General features: G+C 39.2%; 1 long non-coding RNA gene across 1 annotated transcript; it reads left to right on the forward strand.

Annotated features, from left to right (window-relative positions):
• Positions 1 to 1,445: 1,445 nt before the first annotated feature.
• LOC102487374 (uncharacterized) lies at positions 1,446 to 4,734 on the forward strand. Its single transcript, XR_336570.1, has 3 exons — positions 1,446 to 1,559; positions 3,283 to 3,503; positions 4,576 to 4,734. It is a non-coding gene; the product is annotated as an uncharacterized LOC102487374 (long non-coding RNA).
• The last annotated feature ends 365 nt before the right edge of the window (positions 4,735 to 5,099 follow it).

The raw sequence follows: 5,099 nt of genomic DNA on the forward strand, positions 1-5,099 counted from the left end.
TAACCTATTTCTCACCAAGAGTAAAAATGGAGTTAGGCAGATAGACAAGAAAGCCAAGCCCTGTGACTGTACAATTAATTGATTAATAATACATAAATAATACTATTCATAACAGATAAGCTCTCTTGACCTAAGATGGCAAGGAAATTGATCTGAAGTATAAAAAGAAAGTATTAGTTGGTGTCAGCAGTTAGCGTGGAGGTTAAGTCATTGGATCCCAGTGGTTGACTACACAATTCGAGTCTCAGTCTGGTAGCTTCAGAAGCATGTGGGGCACATTTGTGTGTGTGCCCAAAATTCTGAGAGGAGAATGAAGGAGAAGGGATTGTGGAGTGGCCATTTGTGGGGGATGTTTCTCACTTTCTCTCTTTCTCTGGCAAGTGTACATGCTCTATAGCAAACTAAAACAAGACAAAACAGTATGAGTTAATGTTACTATTTTAACTTTGTGATTTATTTGAGTATTGTACTATTTGTAAATAGATTTTACATAAATTGACACATGGTTCAAGGTAAATGTGGCCTTGCTGAGCTGCTATGCCTTAAATGCATCCTATCCTTTCATGGTCAACTCTTTCAGGAGTGTTTCATTTATTGATTTAAAATTTAAGAAAGTAAGACTAATTTCTTTTCTATAATGAGACATTGGAATTGCTTTCTCTGCACACAGACATAATAACTTATGTCAAATAGGCAAAATGGGCATTTACAAACACTTCAGAAGGATTTCATACTCTTCAAGCCTCCATCATACACAAAAAAGTCAACTCATTGTTATTATTGCCAATGATTAAGTTGTTTAGCATATAAACCTAATGACTGTGTGGGTGAGTGAATAAGAAAGTAGAAAATAAAAGAAGTAGACGAAGTTAAGAAAGAATTTTATTTTGGAATAAGCATGCTTCTAAAGGGGATATTAGCTATGTTGCTAGCTTAAATCCTCTGAAGATGCTTTTCAGCTCAAGCTGCTTAGGGATATTTTCTTCACTACCAATTCATCCCACCATACTTTGAAAAAAATAAAAACTGCTTATTCATTTCATAATGAAGAGAGACAGTGAGAAAGAGAGAAAACAGAGAGACCACACTCCAACAGGGTCCCAATGCCTTGATTCATCCCTAGCCTCAGCCAGCCCTGTGTTGTGGGCAGGCAGGCCCATCATATACTCAGGGAGGCCTCCAAACATGGACCTAGAGCCTTCCCAAGTGGGTCAGCCTTGCTGAGCATTGTATTTTACTGCTGTGTCACCGTTTAGCCCTCACCATACTTTTTCATTAAAATTACCTGAAGGTAAATTGATCAATGTGCTTTTAAACAGTCAATGAGTGAAACAATGTGCTAATTACAAGTAACTGTCCCAGGAAATGCAATGAGTGGAACAATATCCTAACTATAAGTAACTCTCCCGGGAAATTCTTGTCTACCTTCTTAGTGTTGTGGGAGATCTGCCCTTGAGAGGAAGATCTGTCCTTTGGGAGCTGCAGCCTTTACCTTGCCACTCTTGCCTTATCCAAGTTAGTGAATGTGGAGAATGAATACGCACATCTCGTCATCCCAGGTTAGTGAATGTGGAGAATGGATATGCACATCTCATCATCCCAAGTGTAGCAGATCCACTTTCTGGTCTCATCTCTACTCCCTCCTTCTGTTCCTTGCCCACTACCGATACGTAGTTCCTGGTATGGCCCTGCAAAATGCTCACTTCTGTTGTTTGGGCCTCACCATACGAACCAGACCCAGTTACAGCATGTGATTGTGAAAGGAACCCTGAATTAGATTAGGAACCTGGTTTACAGTCCTAATTTTGCTATTCACTAACTGTGAACGAGTGGGCTATTCAGCTTCTGTGGCTTCTGTATTCTTATCTGTAAAACAAGGGTTAATGCTAGGTAAGTCCTACGCTCACTTATGGATCTAATATTCTCGGTTATGTAAAATTGCCATTTCTAGGGAGAGAGATATATTTAAAAATATTAGGTGCACAGGTTGTGGACATTTATTTCTGCTCATGTTGCATAAGTATTATGGACACTGCTCTGTGAAAAAATAAGCAATCATGAAATAGTACTGCAACGTTGCTTTCAAAAACCTTTTTAAAAAGCACTCTGTATTTTTTTTTAAATCTTCCTTAGCATAGTCTAGGTTTTCAATGAAGGGATTTAAGAACTTTGTATAATTAACAAATCATTTTAAATTGATAAAAATCCACCTCAGTGTAAGTGAGAAGAAATGAATGTTCTGATTTATTTTGTTCCAGACTAAAGCCTGTAGTCTGAGGAATACATAAATAAGCAAGCAAAATAGAACCCATTGGAAAAAAATCACATCTGTCCACCATCATTACACAAAAAGGCGCATTGTGTGGTCCCGAGAAAGATTACGCAGCGGCCAAAGGAGGAAGCCCTTTCTTGGAGAGAGAGAGCAAGCAGTGAATAACTAGGGACGCAAAGAGTTCTGTGAGAAAATTCAAAGACTGGGTGGGTAGAGTCAGATCTAGAGGAAGAATTTAGGCAAGAGGAAACCCCAAGGACAAATAGAATTTTTAACTGAATATTCAGGCTTGCAGGCACCATCTGAAATTACAGAAGGGAAAAAAAAAAATGAGCCTGAGGATGTAATTAGTGTCGTTTGTCTATGCTGAACAAAATCTATTGAAAGAATGAACATGATGATTTAAGAGGGAAATTTTTACTTCTTTATTTCTTTTTCTTTCTTTCTTTCAGTTTTCTTGTCTACAACCAAACATTTGGATTCTGAATACATACAGACATGTGTATACATATGTGTGTGTGTATATGTATATGTATATGTATATAAAATCTCTGTAACAGCTGGAGTGTAGGAAGTATGGTGGCTGAATCATCTAAAGATTAAATAGCCATCTAAAGGTAAAACATACATCAGGCCTAAATTCTATGAAGCAGAAAAGAACCCTCTGGCTTAGAAGTGGACAATGATATTAGAATTTGGAAGGCTGATCAGATGCATGGTAGTCAACAAGTATGACATCCTTCCTAGGTATTCTAGTAAAAAGAAAAGTAAATGAGTAAATTTGAGTTGGAGATCCCTTTTGTGGCAGATGGTGTTGCTTGAGTCTCCTAGCATGTAATCTCAACCTTTTCTTCTTTACCAACCCCAGAGTCTGAAAAAGTGAAATATTGGGTTGTCAGAAGTCATGATACATTTTACATAGAAAAAAAAATGATCATGACTTTTCTAACATAATACTTATTTTCCCACAACACAGTACTTATTTTTATCAATGTCCTTTGGAATTGAAGGTGATTGTGTGGCTACTGAGAGGTAAGCCGATGTATACCAAAGCCTTCCTTCGGCCCCCTCATCTTTCTGCTCTAAGAGGTCATGTGCTCCATAGCTGTGACAGCTACCTTCTGACCATAAGGGAAAGGAAGAGAGGATCAGACTACAGTTGTCACATCGCAGAACCACTGAACATATGCTACCAGCTGCTTACCTTTACAACTTTTGTTATTTAACAAAGGTAATGCTCCATTCTCTTTTTTCTTTCTATTTCTCTCTCTCTTTAGAGATTTTTTGCTATAGGGTGCTTGCACTTGCCGAGAACAGAGAGATAGAGGGACAGTAAGTGAAAAATCACCCCTTGAGGGTATGGCCATGCCACAATTCCTTCTCCTCCATTCTCCTCTTGGGATTTTAGTTATGTGCACACATGGGCCTGGCGTGAGGTTTAAGCCCCAGGTCTGGGACTCAAACCATGGTCGACTACCTGGGAGTCCAGCAATATAACCATTACACCATTTGCTGGTCCCAATGCCCCATTTTCTTAAACCCTTGTTCACCAGTTTTACTTTCTTATAGATCCTTTAAAAAAAAATTGCCAGAGGGCATCTATGCTCACTAGAGACAGACAGAGAGAGAGAGAGAGAGAGAGAGAGAGAAAAGGAGAGGGAGAAAGGACCTCCCCTTCTCCACGGGAATGGTCATGACAATCCTCTCTGCTCCATTTCTCCATCTAGTAGAGGGTTTGGCTATGAACACACATGCTCTCAATGTGTATCTCAAGCTGCTGGGTCTGGGACTTGCACCATGGGGTTGGCCGGCGGGTTTTGGCTTCTTAAACCGCCAGGCCACAGAGCCCGCCCTATGCATCCTATTCGGTCATCGGGAAAGTCATGGCATACTTTTCTATGTAAAAATGCATCATGACCTTCCCAATATACCTGTCAGATAAGCAATTTCTAGTCTATTCTTTCACATCACAACACTCTAATTCACAGTGAGATGAGACTTATTTTGCTTCAGGTCACTTACCCTGCATTCCATAAGCCAGCACAGTCTCTCCCCAGGGGGTTCTTGGCAAATGGGCACTCATGTTTGCTAAGGTCACTCTATCATCCTGTGTGATGGAAGGAGGAGGGGTAAAGACTGGAAACTGAAATGTAAGCTCTCTATCCTAAGCAGGAGACTAGGATTGTAGAACTTGGCCTGTTTCTTCCCTCCCTCTCTCATTCATAGGCACCATGTTCTGTGTGTGTGTGTGTGTGTGTGTGTGTATGTTCATATGCTTGTCACAATGCTTCATCCACTCCCAGGAGAAAAAGGAAACCAAGAAAGGCAGGAATGAAGTCTAGTACCACAAACAGAAGAAAGGAAATTCACCTTGAGATCAAGGAAGGGGACCACCAGCTTGCTGCAAACCGCAAGAGAAAAGAAAAAGATTTGGTATGGGAATAAATAGTGGCTTGCGTGTCCTGAGGGATGAATAAAATATCAAGAAAATTTATACAGAAAATCATTTTGGCTGGGAAAATAAAGAATGTTCACAAGAAAAGGAGAAGTAAGGAAAAATTATTCTGAGGAGCTCTTTTTCTCTTCTGTTCCCTCAGATTATGTTAGCCATGAAAGTAACTGTCATGTAAATGAAAAGTGCACGCAAGGAGTATGTTAATTTACTAACTATAGTCATCTTTTTTTACTTTCTCAATGTAAGTCATAACATCAGGTTGTATACTTTAATTATACACAATAAACTTTCTTTTTATAAAGAAAGAAAGCATAATATACAAAATCTTCACTTATCAAAAAAATAAATATGTATGTGACAGCTGAACCACAC

The sequence above is a fragment of the Tupaia chinensis genome, unplaced genomic scaffold (assembly GCF_000334495.1).
Source record: "Tupaia chinensis unplaced genomic scaffold, TupChi_1.0 Scaffold139935_1, whole genome shotgun sequence".
NCBI classification, from domain to species: domain Eukaryota; kingdom Metazoa; phylum Chordata; class Mammalia; order Scandentia; family Tupaiidae; genus Tupaia; species Tupaia belangeri.